Source organism: Phasianus colchicus, chromosome 12 (genome assembly GCF_987193195.1).
Source record: "Phasianus colchicus chromosome 12, bPhaCol1.hap1.1, whole genome shotgun sequence".
Lineage (NCBI taxonomy): Eukaryota > Metazoa > Chordata > Aves > Galliformes > Phasianidae > Phasianus > Phasianus colchicus.
Window position 1 is genome coordinate 15919090 of NC_143447.1, and position 21374 is coordinate 15940463.

Sequence of the window (21374 nt, forward strand, 5' to 3'; positions counted from 1 at the left end):
CCTCTGTTCTTATAGTTAATTACTGTACCAGTCAAGGAGTTTGGGGAAAAAAAAAAAAAAAAAGTAACAGATTTGCTCTGAACTCTCATTTCGTATGAACCTTTTGAATTACAATCTGCACTGACAACCTCTCTTAACTTAGAATACTGCCCTGAAGTACCTGAGACATTAACAAGCCTACAAATTCCAACCTTTTTTCTTTTTTTTTTTTTTTATTTGCCTCCAACCCCCTTCCCCTTTGTTGCTATAGTAAAAATGTTTCTACTTTTCTACATCTGTCTGCTGTTGCCAACAAAACACTGGCGAACAGGAGGTGATCTTTCTGTTTTCGTTCCAGCAGCCTGGCCCTGAATGAGTTTAATCGGCTGAGAAACAAGACTGAAAAGGGCTTTGCTACCCTTTCTAACTTCACTGCGCTCAGGCTTTCTGTAGCCTAGAGAGTGACACCCTATGCCTTATTTCACTGTGGATTATTTAGAATGCTTCAATTGTGACTTGTCAATGCGGTCCGGGATAGATCAAGGCAAAACCTCCGACAAGAAAACAGCAATGCGAATATGATGTGACTGACTGCTGCACAATGGACTAATACCTCTTAATTTGGACTTTTAGCAATCGTTTACCATCCCTATGCCCTTGAAGATTCCAAATCCACTCTAATAGAGAAGAAAAAAGTCCTTTGCTTTTTCGTCCCTTTCCCCCTCTCCCCCCGACTATATCTTGAGTGTATTGATCAATGTCTCTGTATGCATTTAATAGCTTTATTTCAAAGCACTTTACTCTTAAAAGCAGCTCTCACCAAGCCATGCTATTGAAATACTGTGCAGGTGTAATTAAATGAGGCAAAATTTGGCTCTGGACTGCATCCCTGTTCTCTCTTTGGCAGCAGAAATACAAGATGATACCTGGCCACTTCTTATCTCTGGATGGAACTGATTTGGGGTTTGTCTCTCTCTCTTTTTTTTCCTAATTAAAAAAAATAATTAAAGTGAAATTAATTGGTTAAAGGTTAATAGATGTAGAGATTGACGTCGTTACTAACAGTACTCCACCTGAAATGACAGTGTAGGAGCCTTAATATATTATCAGATACTGATGGCTGTACTACACCCAGGAGCAATATGGCCAGTGCACCTCTACGTGTCCTGTTTGCTGTGGAAACTGCTTCAAACTTATTCAGTTCCTTGTGGATACCATGACTGTGTTTCCTATGTTCACTAAGAACTGAAGTGAAACTACACATTTATTGCACGTGGGAAGTTTTCACACACTGAGTTTAGCTCACTTCAATAAGCAGGAAAACAGATCAAAAATAGAATCTTAGAATATCAGCGTGAATAAAGTTATACATCTCTTTTGGTATTATTTCTGTTCTTTACGAGGCACTTTTCACTAACACTTGTCTGCATGAAACTGACCACACACACACACACACAAAAAGTGTAGGAAAGTCTTCTGGAAGCTCACACACGTATATTTTCACTAAAAAGGTTGGAAGGTCAGTTGAAAGCTCTCTGCAATACACACGTCATCCAATGAAGACAGAGCAACGTAACTATGCATCTTAATCAGGCATCGTGAATAGAAATACTCAAAGCAACAGTCATGGTGAATAGCCTGTGATTAGTCCACAAGCTAAAGACAGACCCCATCAACCACACTGCGGATAATTTTGCATGGTGATCACAGTTGTAAAAATCAAATTTGTTAGTAAGTAAAAAATAAAATAAAACAAGATATACACTACACTTCTGAGATAAATTGTTCACAGTAGATAGAGTACAAAGCTCCAGCTTGGGATAGTATTGAACCTGATTACCTAGAGGTAAATGGCTGGGGAGTCCATAACCAATCACCTCTGAATTCAGCAATCCGGACTGTCTATCCGAAAATTAAACAAAGACCCAACTGTAGTAATTGTGTCACCTTATGTACTTAAAGTAATTTCCCCAGCTCAGCTCAATATCTGGAGGAGCAAATGGAGAAATTGCTTGTTGTGTCACTTCTCTTCTCTAAGGCTTTATATCTGCTCATTTTTTCCTTAGTGCTTTCCTACTGCTCTTCACAAAAACATTGCAAAGTTCCTTAGAACAGGCAATAAAACGCACAGATGGCTGAGCCAACAGAAATAATACTAAAACTAAGACCTTCACACAAATGTGAAAAGGTGAGACAAAAAAAAAAAAAAAAAGAAAGAAAGAGAAAGAAAGAGAGAAAACACCTTTGCATAGTTATTTTCTTTAAGCATTAGTCCATTTTGGCTAAACTCGTGTTACTGAGAAAATGCATTTATTTGCCAGATCACTACTAAAAAAGAAGTATTTTAGATTTTATTAATTTGAAAAGCTGAAAGCAGAACTTGCAGTGGCTGGTGTCAACAATCAGGACATGGCATAAAAATAACCCTATAATTTTATGTGGTTATTGACTGTATAAAATGCCAGTCTGCCCCCAGAATGAGCTAAGAGCACAGCTACACTCCTCTGCAGCTAACGCTGTCTGCTTAAGGAAGGTGTTACATTCTGCCTGCCCAGGCTTAGTGCCTTCTCCAATCCATGGAGAAGGTCTCACTTGAGAGCCCCTTCCTGCCCCGAGGCTCTGGGAGCAGTCTGTAGTTTGGTCCCCATTAGGGGATGAGATCCCATTTAGCATCGCTGCCATTGCTCCTTTTGGACCAGAAACATTTCCTTTATTTTACCACTATGGTCTTTTGCACTGTAGGTCTTTTCTGTCTCTTGCTCAGCCAGGATAAGCCAGTGAAGATCCATGCAAGTTCAAGGGACGCAGATTGCTTTACAACACCTGAAACACTGCCAGAAGGTATAATTACAACAACTGTAGCTTGAAAAAAAAAAAAAAAAATCTATTTATTAGCACGAAGATGGATTTAGCTGGATTCTAATTTTTCAGACTCTTGTTTTTCTGTCATGTTCCAAGCTAGTAAGTGACTTAAACCAGAACAGGACTGGCTTTAAATTCTCCTTCAAAACTAAAAATAACCCTTTCAACTAATTGTGCTTACGTTACCTCCTCCAGCAGCAATTACTTGGTTTCATCCCAACCTTCCTACTTACCCACAATTACCATCTCCTTTGACATGGCTAACTAAAAGCAAGTATTAATATGGATTTAATGTTGTTTCAGAAATTGGTGCAGCACCAAGGGTGCCAATGACCCTAATTTCACTTTGTACTAAAAATGTGTTGATCTGTGGTTTTTGGCTGCTGCTTTAATTTGACTTGAAGGTTGAAAGTAAACACATCACTCAAAGGCATGGTGCATGAATTAAGGTCTTTCTGCCACCAGACTCTGCTTTTTTTTTTTCCCTACTCCCTGGGTCAGGCACCCCAGAGTTCCCCCTTTCCCCTTTCCTCTCATGGGACCCTGGGGAAATATTTCTCTTGACACAAACTCCTGTGTGACTAACACCTGCATTTCTTTCAGTGCACATTTCCATGGGGGAAGTTTTTCTTTTTTCTTTTTCATCTTTCCCTTCCCTAGTAAATATTTCTCTAAGAACGACCAGATTTTCCTAGCTGCTCCAAACACAGAGACTTGTTGCATTTCCAACAGCAGAAAGCACACTGCTTGACTTTGAATTCCCTTTAGCCAGGAGATCACCTTCCAAAAATGTGTGCTTTCAATGAACAAAGTCCATTTTTAATGCTCAGTGCTACGTGTTGGGATGGAATTGGAGACATGGCAAACCCAGGTTTTTCTGCCTATTAGAATAACAACAAAAGCCAGTGTGGCAAATTTCTCTTGGCTTCCACATATTAGAATGCATTCAATGCATCTTTGACCAGTTTACACCTACAAGGGTTTGCTGTGTCACAAACCTCCTTCTCCAAGGATGCCGTTTTTAACAGCAAAAAGGAGCTTTGTCTATTACAGTTTGAACTGGTTCCCTGAACAAAATAGAGCTATACTGTAAAATAACTTCTCTACACGAGGGCTTTAAATACATACGTCAAGGTATACGGTGGGGGGATTGCTCTTTTTGGTTTGTTTTTCACACACATAACTGACATCTTTATTCTGCAGGAAAAAAAATAAGTGTAAACCAAGCATAACTGTCTACAGCATTTTCTTGGGGTCAGGGTTTCCAGGGAATAATAGAAGGAGAAAGCTTCCTAAAGACATATCTTTGCGGAGTAAGGATGGGGGTTCCAATTTACTAGTCTTCATCTTATTGAGGGCAATAATTTCCCTGAAGACTTTATTGGCAGGGTATCACTGCAGAAAACGTTTGCTGCCGGCAACCCTATTATTTTCCATGAGAAATACAGTCCCGTGAGAAAGCACGTTCTCACTCTATTTCTGTGGGAAACACCAGGAGAAGAAGAATTCCAAATCCCGCGAGACCAAGCAACTGGAAACAACACCAGAAGCCCTCTTGTTTGTGTAACTTATTGCAGAAATATCAAAGGAAGAGAAGAACATGTTTTCATAAAATTTTCGCTTCGCAAGAGCTGAGAGTTGTTGTTTTTTAAGAAAAAAGGATTTGTATCTGACAGCCAAAATCCCAACGATGATTGGTCTATTTCAGTTGTCAATTTACGATCTTTAAAACATTTTTAAAATTGACTGAACCTTAACTACATCCTACCTCATCTTGTACTAGCCAAGTTTTACAGATGCCATCTTAAAAATCAATTCAAGGAACAGCCATAAACTTGAAAGCTTCCTATTTGAAGTGTATATGGCAGAATGCAATTTTGTTTAATTTTAATTGACAGAGATGTCAGCCTAAGAGAATATTTTAGAATATTAGTAAGAACAGTAAACTCACGCCTTGACACTTTTATGATATAATGGTATAATTCTCGGGGAAAAAAAAAAAAAATCACCACTGTCAGGATTTACACAAAAGCAGTACATGTTTTACTTTTTCCTCAGTAAAGGAGTGACAAATGTATTACTAATTACACAATTACTTTATTATGTAGAACCAGTAATAAAACCCTTGATGTACACTCAGCAAGGTTAGTTTCATAAAAAAAAAAAAAAAAGGAAGTTCTTTTTTATTATTACTACAAATGTGCTGGTGAGGCTTCAGCCTGTGGGATGTGGTTCGGTTGGCTGCTCTCTGCATTTCACAACACAAAAAGCATGTTTGCAAGGCCTGTTTGTTTCTAAGGAGACAAATCTTCAAGCAGTGTAAAACTGCTATTTGAGCAAGCTAAGAATTAGGCTTGAAGAAACATGATCAATTCCTGCAAAAGGTCCAAAAGCATGGATGTGTGTTGAATCTCTCAGATGCTGATTATTGTATGTGCTTATTTGTTCAGATACGACAAAGCAGCTTCACATTAAGGCATAAATGAATGACTGAAAACATGCTCACACTCTGAGTTCAGATAAAACTGAAGTAATTTAAACAGGAAACTTTCTTTCCCCTTCTCTAATTTTGACAGTGGTCAGATTCTGAGCCTACTGCTTTTTGTTAAAGTCCACAAAACCAAAAACTGAGCTCTCTGTCCCCAGTCTGGGACCGGATGAAGTCCTGCTCCAGACGGTACCCTGCTGTCTGTCTTTGCACCACTGTTGTATAGAAAATTCCCAGGCAACAAGGAAAGGGATGCAAAGGCAGAGTGAGCAACTTGGCGCTGCTGTACTACAAGAACACATGCTCCCTAACTCCTCACGGCCTGATCTAGCAAAGCAATTAAATATGCAGCTAACTTTAAGCACATGAGTAATCCCTTTGACTTTAAAGAATTACTCATGTGCTTAAAGTTTAGTGCCCTGCTGTACTGGGACCTACTCTCCAAAGCAAAGTATGGCAGAGATTTAGTGATTAATTACAGCCTACAGATGGACAAGCCAGTTGGGTGAAACAAGAATTGGCCCAACCCTTTGCCCTTCTCCAAAAACAAATCTGAATAAAGGTCAAAAGAGTTTGGTTAAGGACGTACTTACCAAACTTTCAAACCTTTTGAGGACCATCCACCACTAGTAAAGGCTCTCACATTGTATCCCTCCGGGAGTCCCATAGGCGTAGTCGGTTGTAAACTCATTTTCCTATATGGTCAGGCACGCGTGTGGCAGGGAGGAATGAATGACAATGTAGTACGGCCAAAGCTGGTGTCCTGTGACCATGGAGCTTTTAATATGGAGGCAACGGAATCAGGATTAAGAATTGCAGCTGCTAAGATGCTAAACCCCACATACAGCTCCTATGGCTCAGATGTTATCAAGCGTAAAATCTTTTGAATAAAGCCTTACATGGGGGCACCATTGTAAACTGCTTTCCCAGTTAAAGCCTTTGCGTAGCAGTAAGAGGGACATGGTTGTATTTTGCCGTATTATTTTCAGTAATATGTCAAAGGCCACTGAAATAAATTCCTATTAATTTTAAAGGACTTTTCATAGTAAAAATAATGCCCAGTAAATGCACTGTAATGAAACTGCTGTTTAAAATCCTCTAAGGATTGCCAGCAACTAATTTTCTCCCATGAGATAAAATTGTACAGTGTTCATTCTTACTATAGAAGCAAAAGTTAGTCAGGTTTCAAATAAGTAAGCTCCAAAGGAGTTTGTGTGATTTTGCAGTACTATATGATATAGCCTTTGCCTATGTTTGCTTACATCTAATCCAAATTCCCTCTCTTCGGTATTGATATAAGTCCCTGTATGAGAGGAGAACCAAATTCTAATCCCAACGCTGCAACTAACTAGATCTTTGGCTATGAACAAGCCCTCATCTAGGAAAAGGCATGCAGAGACAACGACCCACTTAATATTGTACCTCACTAAGAGAAAAGGTAGAAGTTACTATTTATTTTTTTTTTTTAGAAAATCAAAACAAGATTTCTTTCCACCACAGACAAAAGTACTGAGAGATCCTGGTAAAGGCTTCCCATCAGGAGGGTAATACAAATCTCTTCTATTAGAGTTCTGTTAGATGCACACTCTAATTCTGCCCATGATTGTCTTCCTTACATCCTAGGATTGGTCTCTACACCAAGATGCTTCCAGTTTAAGAGCACTTTCCCATTCAAACCATATTAGATTCCCTAACGTCATTGTCATACTCAAAACCAAAACAATTTTCTGAAAAGCCTTAAATAGTTCCAGGTGAGACAAATATTCAGATAATATTTTTCCAGGGTACTTGCAACCTAAAGCCTTCAATTGAATACTTTCTTCTAGTTTTCCTTCCAAGTGTTTGGCCTTATTTCATATGCTGGATGGGAAAACAAGGGTGAAGAAAAAAAAAGCACAACAAAAAAAACAACCGTTTTCCAAGGCTAGGAACTGATCTCTGAAGAAGTGCTTGTGAAGAAGTTCTTAATTCACTACACACGTGTCTAGATTGACTGCTTATTTATATGAACTTAAAACCTGCAGATACACAAACTACAACGATAATCTAAAGCATCCAGACATCCTTTAGAAAAACAGTATTGAGCTTCTTTTGTTTGATCGGATTTTTGTTTTGGAGGTGGTCTAGGGAGGAGTTGTTTGTTAGTTGTGAAGCTGCCTAAGTTTCTCTCTTGGTAACAGAATAAAATTCTGTAACACAAAAATTCATCTACACAGAACAGCATAGTAGAGACTATGCATCACAGAAACCCAAAAGACAACAAGACAGTTTTCAGTATTTTTCCTTAAATATTCTTGCTCTTTTTGATGTTCACTTTCCTGGCAATCATATAGAATTTCATAATATGCACAAATAGCAATAGTATTTTCAGTTTGAATGAATTTATACAGTTTTTTTTTTTACTAAGGAAAAACAGCCAAAAAATAAAATCAAGGCTACAGGTTTCCAAAAGTGGGACTACAGCATATAAGGAACTTCTGTAATGAGCAGCATTACACAAACATCAGTTGCTGACTCCTGGTAGGGTTAAGCTTGAAGCAACCACATAGGTGGAAATGCCATCAACAAGAGGAGACATTATGAAAGAAATGGACTGGCAAGCAAAATAGGAAGACTAGCAATGTAGAGATTTAAGAAGTGCTAAGAGGAAACAAGGAACATACCTTTTTTTTTTTATTTATTTATTTTGTAGAAGAAATGGGTGGGAAAATATATGTCTCCTCCATCAGATTTGTCACTCCTTGTTCAGAATGGGCACCTGGCCCCTATGAAGGATTAACTGCTCGCTTGTAAAATACCGTGTTTTGATATTAAGCCATTTTTAGCTGCAAGTTGGCCAAGCAACGTGTGTGCTTCTGCCACTCTATAACTCAGCCATAACTTCTGTAGCGCTCTGCGGAGAGCACCATGCCTGAATTGGCAACTCCCATGCCAGCCAACAGCCCTCTGAGATTTGTACTGAGTTTAGGGGATTATCGCACCTTAAAATGCAGGATTTGTAAACAAAGAGTAAAAATAGCCATCACTATAGCAGTATAGTAACGCTTTGTGCAAGTGAAAAACAACAGTGGAAACGGTAGGTGGGACTCCTTTTGCAGGAGCTATTTTTAAACAGCTCCAGGTTTGGGGTATTTTGTTGGGGGTTTTTTTCATTGTTGTTGTTTTGTTTTTTTTGACAGTATGAAAAGTTTTAGTTTATGTTATTGGCTAACAGGCTATAAAACTGGAGGTTTGAAAAAAAAAAAAAAAGTCAGCCCATTTTCGTGATCCCTAAAAGAGGTTCAAACCATTACAAATAACTCCATAATTGCCCTTTCTACAATTCCGCAAGACTTTAATATAGCTTACCAGATACAGACTTGAATCAAAACTTATTGAAGCCAAAGAAAATGTTTCCACCACCTTCAATGAAAGATGCACTTGGCCTACAAATGAATTTGCCCACTGAGGTCTAGTCAGATCCAATCGTAAGCGTTTAGTTAGAAAATACCATTCACTCTTCTGGAGGCTCTGAAGAAAAAGGCTTCATCACTGCTTAGCTCAGACCCAGAAGCTTTAAGATGAACCACTGAGTAACCTTCTTTTTTCATGACTTTTGTCTGCTACGACAGACAAACAAGGCAAGGTTTAGGGAATGGTTGTTTAACCTGGTATATAATCAACGAATATACAGATATTATAATTAAGAAATATACAGGAAAGTTACGCTAAATAAGATTATTGCGACAGAAAGATAATAAATGGAAAATGCTTACTGATGTTGTAGGCTTACAATATCCTCCATGAGGAGTGATCTTCAGGAAGAGATCCTTCCTCAGTGGCAGTCAGCATTTAAATGAGATCTAGGAGAGGTGAAGCAAGGCTCCATCCCCTTCCGGTAGCACAGGTGAATTACCTTCAACTGTGCTCCCGTGGCTGACTCATTGCTTGCCTCGGGTGGTCAATCAAAGGTTCAGGCCGTGATTCAGCAGTTCCCATACACCTGGAAATTCCCATCTTTCTTGAAATATGGTGAGATTCATGGTCGTGGAGAAACAGTAGAGTGATTCATAGGCCTTGTTGTTCAGAGGGCTTGCACATTCAAAATCTGCTGAAAATATTTCTAGTCAAAAGGGATTTCCAGAGGAGCTGAGATGCTACCTCCTTCAGAAGCACTTTTCCACCAGATTTTTATAATTTTAGGACAATTTCAAACCCAAATAATGACTCAGCTTTAGAAAAAGCAGAACCTCAAGGAAAAAAAAAAAAAAAAGTTAAAACCAAGAAAGACACCAAATTTTGTTGTGGATGACATGGAGTCAGTCCTGAGTCTTCTCAGCGAATCTGGCAAGTCTCTTCTTTTCCCATACCTCAGTTTCCTCAGCAATATGTTGCACTGGCCTCTGATGTGGATGGATACAAAATTTCAAGCTTAAAGTCACTATACAATACGCAGGTTGTAGTTGCTTGCCAATAGGATACCATAAGTTGTAGGCTTTAGTAGACCAGAGTGATAAGAAGAAGATGGGAGGCCAGAAGAATAAAAATAGATAAATTGGATCACTTAAACAATAGAAATAGAAAAACATTATTTCATTTTTATGTGATACAGGAGGTTCATTATGTGCTGTATTGACAACATAATATTTTTCAGTGTCACCTCTTCATTAAAGAGTCATTTTAAAGGCAGTTGATGGGTTCCAGTATCATTCTATTCATCTAATAAAAGTATTCATTAGTTTATACATCATATTCCTTTTCCTGCTGATCTGGTAATCTTTAAATATGATGTCCCAAAGGTACTGATTCTGATCTCACATCAGTACATATTAGTAAATCCATTAAAGTTAATAGGTTATTGTCCATTGATGTGGGAAAATCAAGGCTAATGAGGCTGCTTGAGTATGCAAGAATTACAGGATCAGAACCTACTGCCATTTAGTATTTTGGAAGGTTATGTGCCTTTTCAAGATAGGACATAACTTTCCTTAACACAGCTTTCAATAGAGGTGCATTAGCCTCTAGTGGCAGTAGAGGTGATATATTGTATTGTTAATTTAAAGGATTATGCATGAAAAGTGAATATATTGCAATAATTATGAAGTCTTGTTTGACTTCACTTTTCCACAAGTGTACTTTGTCATGCTTTAAATACATTATGGATTTGAAAAGCAAAATCAAAATGCTGGAAATCAAAGCGAAATAAAAATCTTATTAGCATATTCTAAGATTTAGGTTTGGAATATTTTCCACGTGACTGCCATTATTACCACATTTATACCTCAGCAATGCCTCCATTTGATTGCGAGCATGTGTGAGTTTGTGCGTGCATGTGTGTGCAGAAGGGGTCACGACATTTATTAAAGCAGTCAATAAGGCACGCATAGGACAGGCATCTAACTCTGGAATATATTTATATTTATACTCATTTCTGATATGGAAACTAAAGAGAGAAAATCAATTGGAATCTAACGTTTCATTGTCCTTCACCTTGACTCTTTGGTTTAGAGTAAGCAGTTAAAGAATAAACATTGCTGGGGATAAATAAATAAATAAATGGCTGAAAAAGCCACTCTCTAACATTATTAGGACATCCAAAGTAAATAAAAAGTGGTAGAGCTGAGAGCAAATTGCTGCAGTGGTGCCAGGGAGAATCCTGATTTTAGCACCGCTGTACCAAATTTGTCATTTAGGAAAGCTCTTGTTCCCTTTATTGAGTTCCACTGTAGTGAACAATTTCTGCCTGCATCCCTCGTGTGTCCTTTTGGTTTATTATCTTTCACTGTGAATTGAGCATCCACAATCAGTTTCACAGGAAGCCTAATTTCACACACTGCTTATACATATGATGAGGACTTCCCTCTCCCTCCCCCCTTCCCTGTCCCTTCTCCCAATGTTCTTATCAAATGAAGAATTGTGGATAAGGGTTAGGTGCAGATAAACATGAGTGTAGCACTTCCAGAAAGGTCATGATCCCCCCATAAGGTGCTTCTTGTTATGCCTGACCTTCAGATTTTCATCATCAGCCCACCTGACAACTTAATAATGCAGAGGTGCAGGATTCATTTCTCCCCTCTGAGAGAGCCAGTACGGGACGCCCTTTTCCCTGATTATTTCCCTGCACTCCCGGCTGCCCTTTATAAGCCAACCAGAACTCCATCAATCATGCTCTTCTCTCCTTTCCTCCTCAGCCCCCAGTCCTCAAAGCTCGAAAGCTGCAATGTCCCCTTTTGTCTTGCGCTGCTACCCAGCTACAACAACAACAGCAAAGGCTCCCTGCCTGAAAACAGGCAGCAGAGCACCTTCCTATTCAAAAAGAGAGAGCCTTTTAGTTTCCTCCACTCAGACTGCAATATCTTGCAGAATAACTCTTCATGGGCACAACTAATTGTTAAAAGAGGCAAGAAATTTAAGCTGAAATCAGAAGTTTTGACTTTGTTTTTTGTTTGTTTCCTTCTGTTTCCCTTCTTTATTTTTTCATTCTTGTTCTTGTTCCCCTATAGATTAGTAATAATCAAATGAAGGAAAAAAATCCTTCTGGATTACTCCTTTCCTCTTTTATTGTTTGTTTTTTTTTCTTTTCTTTTTTCTTTCTGAAGATAAAGGGAAAGCAAAGACTGGAGATATTCAGGGTATTAAGAGTATCAGTTTAATAGACTGAAATAACAGAAAAGTTTGGAAAAAAGTCTTCTTTTGATGGGAAGACATTGATTCAGATCAGATTCTAAACGCTGCAAAATAAACCCTCTATAATAAAATATGAATTCACTTCACCCCCAGCCTCCCTAGTGCCAGTAATTCCTAGAGTGAAAACGGGATGATAACACACCATGAGCATCTGGTGAGAGCAAAGTACAGTATGTTCCCTGACAGAGCAGGGATATGCCAAGGCCATCTCCTATTGCCTAAAGCAGCTGCCATTTGTATCTCCAAGAGGGGAAGTATCCCCTGGTAAGCTGCAGCTCAGCTGGGTATGCGAGCTTTGCTGTGCCCAGCAAGCAAGCTCAGATCCTACCCTGCCCAGTGGCAGCAGGATGCAAATCTGTACCCAGCTGGATAAAGAAGTTAATGCGATAGCCCAGCTCACCCCATTAAGGCACTGTGCTGGAGCTGCAAGAATAAATAAATAAATAACAGAGCCGCATGAAGCACCATAAAACCACTCGTTTGCCAAATATCAGCATTGTGGCTGAAATTAAGTTTTCCTAACTCCTCCTGTGCCTGGATGCACTCAGATTGCACTGGTGCATGAGAAAGCCTGATCTTGTGGCTGTGTGTTTTTTAAGTGAATCAGCACCTCGCCTCGAAAGGCAAAAATCTGCTTAAAAGCAGAGGGGAAAAAAAAAAAGCTCCAGAGCCATTCACAGTCTTCCCAACACGTATTGTGGGAATAATTGGGAGGCCCCTGAATAATGTTTAACCATCTGAATTATTTCATACATCACAGATTTTGAAAATCCCAACGCAGAGTTGGAGCCTGTAGTGAAATGGAGAATTGCATTTGCTAGTGGTGAAAGCTAAATCTCTCTTCAGAGCCTTCTTTTTCTTAATAATGATAACAAAAAGAAATCTCTCCATAAAGGTCTTCTTTCGAACTTTGACAAACATGTCAAAGATGCTAACTGGCATCAGAAGAGAGCTAGAAAAGCTAGCAAACATTCAAGAGGCACAAGAACTGGGAGTATGTTCTAAATCCCATCAATTAGAAAATCAGTGTTGCTTCTACTTTCTGTGTGCTTTGGACAAAATCCCAAAGGATCATCTGGTTCATTTTCAGGCTTTTCTCCCCTTCATCTAAAGAACATCTTAGAAAGACCAGAAAACATGAGTCAGAAACACATAGCTGAAAAAAGTTTAAGAAGATGAAAGAAAAAGGAAGGAAGGATGGAAAGGATAAGGCACAATAGAGAAAAGGGAAAGATCATTCTGAGATGCTGGTGAAGAAAAATAGATGGGTGATAATGATCTGGTGGGGCAGAACCTGTGTGAGGGAGAGAGGCAGGTTTGGTCAGCAAGGGGAAGCACAAACAAGTGAAGCAGAAAAACAGGAAGGAAACTAAAGAAAACTTGCAGATACAGAGGAAAAGCAGCAGGAAATCTGCAGTGCCCAGTATCCTTTCTTGACCACTAGACACAGGAAATCACACTTCAAAGGGACAGTCAAGAACGTGCGACCTGATAAGAGTGATAAGGATGCCATTGCCACCAGATCAGAGTGTTGGAGGGAGCAGATAGAAGGAAGAAAAGCAAAAGAATAAAGCATAACAAGTCAGTCTTAAAAGCAAGCTGGACTTTTTTAAAATTTCACCCTAAAACGTGAGTCTCTAAGTGGGGAGGGGGTCTCCCTGGGATATTAAAACCATTCCCAAGCCAAACTCTGTTTAAGCTTCACAAACTAAAGCAAATGAAAATCCTTTGCTTGGCACCTCTCCTTCATTCCAGCCTCCATCAGCTGCAGCAGTGATGCCAGTGGCTGCCACAGCCCTTTGGCAAGGCTTTCCCAGCAATCCCTCACCTGGGACTCAGGCTGCTCATCTTCTCTCCAACCCCTGAGCTCCCTGGGAGCTTTCACAGTCTTTGGGTGGCATCTTCACACAGCTCCAAGTGAATGAGGTAGGGAAGGACACAGAGGTTTGGGCTATTCCTTGGACTGGGATTTCCCTTGGTGAAATGCTGGTTTTATAGGGAGGAGGAAAATTGTCCTCTATCGACATTTGCCAAGGGAAAATGAGGAATAGTTTGGATCCAGACCAGAGGGCCATGGCTACATCCAAGCCCTTGCAAATTGACTTGGCAAGAAAGGATTCTCTTGAGAAGTGGGGAAAACCAGAGAGATGTTAGTCAGAGAAGTAAACACCATATGCTTGTCTCACAGCATCTGATGGTAGTGAAGTGGACAGAGCAGAGAGGCTGGCGGAACTGAGAAATAGGGCAGTGTAAATCAAGACACATTCTCCTTTCTCTGCTTCCCAGAGGAGTTCCACAGACATGAGCAGTGTATTCCTCCTAAATCCAGGAGCTCTTCAAAGCTGATTGGTGTTTTCCATACTGATTATTTACACTAAGCCTTGATTGAGTGAACTGTAGGTTACAGAGAGGTGACTTTTTTGAAATGTATGAGATAAATCCTTCTTCAACTGGAGGGCAAAGAGTTAGTGAGAGAAAAGGAGTGAGTACAAAACCACTTAATATGGTCTGTTTAGTTTTAGATTAACAAAATCTTCATGTATATATATATATACATGAATATAAATATATGTTATATATATATATATATATTTTTTTTTTTAAAATAGATATATATATGTTTTTCTCAGTACTGAAATTTTGCAGGCAAAGCCTGTCCAGTAGTTTCAATTCTGTTAGAAAAATGTTGTCATTTGACTCATGTGAAGGTAGTGAAGTTGGGGAGCAGCTGCTCCCTGATGTTACTTTGCTCTCCTTTTCTACCTATCACCTCTTTCAGTTGAAATTTGTATCATGGACACAACATCTCCCTACCATTCTCCAGAAATGCTATTAAGCAGCAGAGACAGGCTGCAGTCACATGTGAAACTCCGTTACCCAAGCAGAACTCATTCCTTAAGTCCATCAGTAATTACCCATGTGGCATTCAGCCCATCAGGTTGCCACTGTTTTAAAAATTGGTTTGAGGCACCTTGAAAAGCTTTTTGAAAACACAAAGCAATGATAGCTATGGAAATAAACAGCTGAGAAGGCAGCTCCTACAGACAAAAATGGAGGCTGTTGATAAGACAGGTTGATGAGAAAGGAAAAATCTTGCTAGGAAAAAAAAAAATTGGACTTCAAGTTAAAGCAAAAGCTTCTGAAATGTGTAATGTATTAGATTATCCCAGACATATTTTGACAGCTGTAAGGAGAAATAGCTGAATTAGAAGTTTTACAAGTGTAATCTCTGATGATTTTACACCAAATATTTATTTTTTTTATTCATCAGGTTAATAAACTTGTAACCTCTTCTTGCACTGGTCATTTCCTGATGAGATCCAATTTTCTCCTATCTGCCTGCAACACGCCTGTGTGTTCAAAGCAAGTCTTGAACACAGGTATATCTTCAGAGCTGAGCATTCAGCTCTGAGCAGGCAGAATTCACATGGAAATCCATGGGAGATTTACTTGCATAGGAATTGTAAATCTGAGTTATTTGGGGGTGTCATTCTGCTCAGCAAAGATTTCTGTTCCTCTTGTTAACTCAAACCGAGAGTTTCCTGCCTTTAGCTTCTGAACAGGGAAAATTTTGAGCCTTGATTGCTTCATCTCAGTTCTCTAGAAAACCAATATTAAGAGCACAAAATTCTTCCTTTTCCCATGCTCCTTCCCTTCATATGTACCATGTACATAATGCACACAAGAAGTTCAACTGTTTGGGCAACTGATATCAGTATGACTTAGAAATAGCCTTATTGGGCATGGGCTTTCTTATGTCTGATAATCCGTGCTCTCTCAGAGCCTAACATTATAAATCCTACTAATTCACCTTAGTAAGAGTTTGACAGGAATAGTATTTGTGACCAAATGAATAGTAAAAGAATACAGAATATGTCAAGCTGGACAATAGGGGGGAAAAAAAAAAAAGGAAGAAAAAAAAGAAAAAAAGGAAAAAGAAAACTACATTGCCTGCAAATTTTAAAATGAGAAGTTTTATGAGGGGAAAATAATAAAAAATAAAAGGTAGTAAAAGAAAATTCTTGCAATAACCTTCTGAACCATAATCAATAACATGGAGAAACATTTTTGCTGTTGTTCAAATTCACCTAATGTTCTATTATAATCAAACTCTTTTACATTAAGTCTAATCCAATGGCTCTTCTTTACTGCTTTACATTTTTTGATTTACTATTTTTTATCTTAAAAATTCCTCCTGACCAAAGACATGAAAAAATCCATATTTTGTCATTGTATTATTCTCATATTCTTTTTAATGATATAGTATAAAAATCATATTCTAATAGAGGACACCTGTAGCATAAATATATTAGGACACTTTTATATCAGTGGCAAAAATCTGTAGTCATATAATACCCTCATATGATGGATAAAAGCTCAAAAAATAGCTTCACTGGAGTAACCCTTGTTCTAAGTTAAAAAAATTAATATTAACTTCTGAAATATGTGATAGAAAATCTTTAATGCAAAACCCTCCAAGTATTCATTCAAAAAGATGTATCAGTTCATAACCCAATTCAAGTAAAAATGACTGTTTTCATCAGCTAAATATTTTCCCATGAGAAATCATTGCATTTGGTGAACAGTTGAACAAAAGATCATGTCAGAACTAAGATTTGTCTGGAAAGAGCATATCCTACCTGAAACTGAAATATCAATTTCAGTATGTCCTCTGCATGTCTTTTTGCTAGACTTTCTCCCATTTTTCTACCTAACAGACTGCATCAGCTTCCTCACGCCGCAGATCAGTGGTTGGTACCAATCGTATGGTCAAAGGTTTACAATTTTTTTGATGAAGAACTTTATTTTCTGCTTTTTTGTGACAGTGTGTTCCAAGTTGGTTCCCTTTTGGTAAACAAACCCACATTTTATTTTCTTTTTTAAAAAGCCAAACCAACAGAAAACAGTTTTTCCCCTTGTAACAATGCATTAGTCTTGAGTTTCTAACATTTAAAAGGCAGAAAAACAATTTTTTCAAACTTCAAATACATTTCCCAACCATTTTTTAATTGCTTCACTCTGCCACTCAACTGCAAAGTCTCCCTAACACCTCCCAGTGTGATTGTTTCCTGCTAACAGAGACATTTTGCAGACAGATTGAGTGTCAATATTATTAGCAGCAAATTATTCACGTTGCGTGAATAGCCTTATAATCCTTATTTACTGTGAATATGCAGGAACCTATTGTTTTTAAAATAACAGCTTTTAATAAGCCTTGATGGTTCTGATTACATTTTATTGATGCTATCAAGGTTTTAGAGCAACGGAGATAAAATGTTATTCTTCTGATTCAACAGCAATACCAAGTCAGTCCCTAAAATGCCAAAGACTGCACAAAATGTACGTAACAACCTTGTGTCCATGCTATGGGCACCACTACTCGTCTGCTTGTGTGGTACTTAGATAAAGGTAGGGAATGTGTAGCTGCATCAACCAGTTTGCTGCTAAAATAGCCTTTCACTGTTTATTTTCCAGCTAAGTCAATTAGGCAAGGTGGTGCATCAACATTCAGAATGTGCTGATTTCAGATATATTGGCAGGCGTTTAAATAAACACCAATGAAAGGAGTATACATCTGTTAATAAAATTAAAAAAGAAAAAAAAAAAAGGCAAGCTCTTAGGGAAATAAATGCTAAAGATGGCACGCTGCAATCCAAAAACACAGGAACACAGGAAGGCTGCTTTGTTGTCTCAGTATTTTTTCTGTAGATGACTTCATTTCCCAAATAGCCTTGTTGCTGGTTGTTTTTTCTTTTTTAAACACAAAACTTTAAGCTTTCTCAGTTACAATGTTGTCTTGTTTGAATGCATGCATAAATAAATGTTGATCATCTGCTTCAAATCTAACTTTATGTGAAAGAATAAAGAGGTAGTTTTGAGCTTTCTAATTAAAGCACTGAGACCTACCCCATTAAATGACTCTAGTTTTATGCCATCTTGTAGGCTGCCGTAATTCAAAGAACCTGTCTGTCCCATTTCAGGTCAAGGCTCATACAAATGTGGAGGTAGCCATTGCAAAAGCATTTTTGGAAGGACAAGGTCTGAACAGGATCATTCTTGGCAGATGAGTTAACCCAAAGATTTGAGGATAAAGGGGAAAGTGAAGTGCTAAAGGTCAGACTGCAAAAAATTACAGGATCAAGAACAAAATCCAGAGACCCTAAATTCCAGGTCAGTGCTCTACCCACTGTTTCTGTAAATCAACAGTTGTCTCAGTGCATCTCCTAAATCACATTTTCTATGCCTTTGGCCCTCAAATCAATGTCTACCTGTATCTCCATCCTTTTTATCTCTCCAGCTTAAAATTTGTCTAATTAATCAGAGCTCAATTTCAAGGATTTGTTCCTGCCGTACTACAAAGGGCTAAGAGATGAAGTTCCACCAGAATAATGACTTTCGTATACAGCTTCTCACCCTCCCAGCCTCTGCTTTATTAAACAGTTGATCGTTTTGTTAAAAAATTAATAATATGGTGCTTTTTGTAGGATACAGATTTAAGAAGGGCACGATCCATTTAGGTTGCCAGTGCAAGCGATTTCAATGTTACCATCACAGTCCATTTACTATGAGTAGTAGAGCAGCAGCAGAGGAAGGCTAGGTGACTTCTTAAAACACGGGCCTTTAAATGAGGCTGTTAAATTGCCTTAAGAAGTCATTTGATGAGTTCTAATTTGTCTCTGGTGGCAGTTATTGCATCAAGTCTGTTCATAATCAGTTATTAATTGTACTGTCACTGGAATTGGGTGGATTAAAGCATTTGTGAGCACCCATGTTCATCCAAAATATTTTTTTCACCCATGCTCATGCCACTCTATTATTTGCTTTATATAAACACACAGGCAAGTAGGTTTTGTTCAGATGAAGATATTCCTGCCAGAAAAATGGTGATTTTCTCAAAAAGGTGCGTGAATTAAATACCTGATGTTCTTTCTTTCCTGGCTTAAAAATATTATACTAATCCAATCAAGAATATTAAAGAATAACATTTGATCAAGTTTGCTAATCATTCATCAATTAAAAACCCCAGCATTACAAAGATGAACAGTTTACATGATGAAACATCCCAGTGTAAGTCATGCAAATAATCACTAAAAAAGAAGCAATTTTTAAAAAAGGTAGACATAAGCAGAAAATATATTCATCCCAAAAGTCCCTTTAATATGAATAATTTAAGGAACTCAAGTAAGCAGTATTAGGTATTCTTTGCAGTGTCACAGAAATAATAGAAATAGCAGTCAGAAATCCTCTGTAATCTTTTGACTCTGTGACCCATGGGAAGACATGGTACCTCCAAGTGACCTGCAAGTTTGGCTGTCTGTAAAACAGGTATTTTAAATAATATGAATCTAATCACAGGGCTGTTCTCAGTGCAGTTAATGTTTGGGAAGTGTTCTCAGATCACTGGATAAAAGTGCTATATTAGTTCAAACAATGATGATTATTATCTTTCAGGGATTTTTATCCTCAGTGAAAAGCAAGAAGAATTACTGGCCAATTTTGTCTAGTAAATGCTGAATACTTGGAACACTTCCCGTTCATGCTCATTCTGTGGCTTTCCTGTGTCTGACTTATGTTTATCTTCATTAAGTGGAATAATGCAAGTCAAAATAGCTACAAGTAAACTGTCTGCTGGATAGGGAACAGTTGTTAGTTCATGGGAAATGGATCGTAAAAAATGTGCTCCTTTGACTTTAGAAAAGAACTCTAAATTGATCCATTTCCAGTTCAAAGCTCCTTAAAACATACTGAGCAATCTCACCTGATATTTCATCACCATCACCACATGTCTTCCAAGTTCAATAAGGGATGGAAGACTGAAAGTTTTTGTCTGTATCAAAGTTCAACAGAAAGTCCTGATTCACAGGGGAAGGCAGGGAGAACATCTCCTATACTTACGGGAAGCCCATCCAAATAAGCAATTGTCCTGGGTTCTTTGAACTTTGGAAGAGGTGGAGATGCAGTCATATAGAAGATGAACTACTTCCCTTGAAGGAGCACAGCACATATCTGTGCAGATTGATGGAGCCATAAGTCACTAGAAGCTAACCTGGGTACAGCCCGAGGTAAAGCTGAAAGATAAAGTCATTCCAGGTGGGCTGGTGGAAGGGAAAAACAAATCCTAGACATTCACATATGAGGTCGTAACTTCTGTTCCATCGTAGCTCACATATAAATATTTTAGATTTATATTTTAGAAGTTTTAAGCCTCCCTATAAAATGCATTTAACTTCGGGTTTTATTTTAAAATGCCTCTCAAGTCAGCGAGGTGCCACACTCTCTCAAGGATTTCAAGCAAATCTCTCTTGACCAATCCAAATTCATAAGCCAAACCATATGATTTCAAAAAACATTCAATTGGCACCTGGATCGTATGTCCACATCTGGAAATGATGGATATTCTCCTCCCAGCTGCAGAAGAGGGAAATTCTGCATTAGGCTAAAAATACTGTGTAAATTGCAAGGGAGAAGGGTCAGCTTTCTAAAATTACAGTGGTCAAGGCATGTCAAGCACTTTAATGGAAGGCTCAGATCCAAGATCAAAATCGTTTTACAAATCTCCAAGCAATTTCACCTAAAAACACGCAGAATGTTTTTGTTGGTTTTACGGCGAAGAGCAGCAAATTCACATAGCTGGAGACTAATCTCCCTTCATGAGGGACACAAAGCAGGTATGCTCTGCCAGGATGAAACTGTGCCCCAAATTTGGTTGATGTAAAGCAGGAGAGAACTTTCTGATGGGAAACGGTTGTAAATCACAGGAAGATCAATAGAGAAGAACAATTCAAAGCTGCAATCACAGTTTTGAACTCACCTTGATGAAATGTCTCTTTCTAAAATATTCTTAAAACACAGAAGGATATATTAGTTGGTCAGTAATAACAGGAAAAATTATTCAATAAAGAATGACAGAAGCAACTGTGGAATTTTTATGATGTATGGCCAAATTTAAATCAGTCACTTGTGCTACCTTCTTTTGCATCCCTTTTCCTTACCCTTTATGTGCAATTACCTATTCTGAGACATCGTCGTCTATAGCTTACAATCACTCTCATATGAAATTATGCATAAACAAAGGAGAAATCATTGGAAGGTATGTCATCATATGTTATCATTGATGGTAACAATAAAATAATCATGAAGTTGAAACTGTCTGTCTCTGAATCATTACCTCACTAAGTCTTGTCTGGGAAAGTCTTATTACTTCCAAATGGAATCATGTTGGATTGGACCTTAGGTAGAAGTAAGTATAGAAGGGACCACAGTACAGACTGCATTTCCCAAGGGGGAGAAAAAAAGAAGGCTTTACACTTCTCCATTCAGGCATCTCTGAAACACATGCAAATGATGTGGCGCAAGAAAAAAAAGAATCGTCTGAAGA

The 21374-nt window shown here is 38.3% G+C and overlaps 1 long non-coding RNA gene across 5 annotated transcripts in view; it reads right to left on the reverse strand.

The window, feature by feature from the left end:
• Positions 1–2456: 2456 nt before the first annotated feature.
• Positions 2457–21374, reverse strand: part of LOC116225577 (uncharacterized) — a 267476-nt gene continuing 248558 nt past the window's right edge. For 3 of the 5 annotated variants that reach the window (XR_016470464.1, XR_016470465.1, XR_016470466.1), the window contains 2 exons: positions 5923–6106; positions 2457–2810 (listed from right to left, as the gene is read on the reverse strand). This is a non-coding gene — a long non-coding RNA (uncharacterized LOC116225577). Of the gene's footprint in view, positions 2811–5922; positions 6107–8677; positions 8932–9084; positions 9224–21374 lie in introns of those variants that run through there. The other 2 variants (XR_004166110.2, XR_004166109.2) reach the window with 2 other exon arrangements.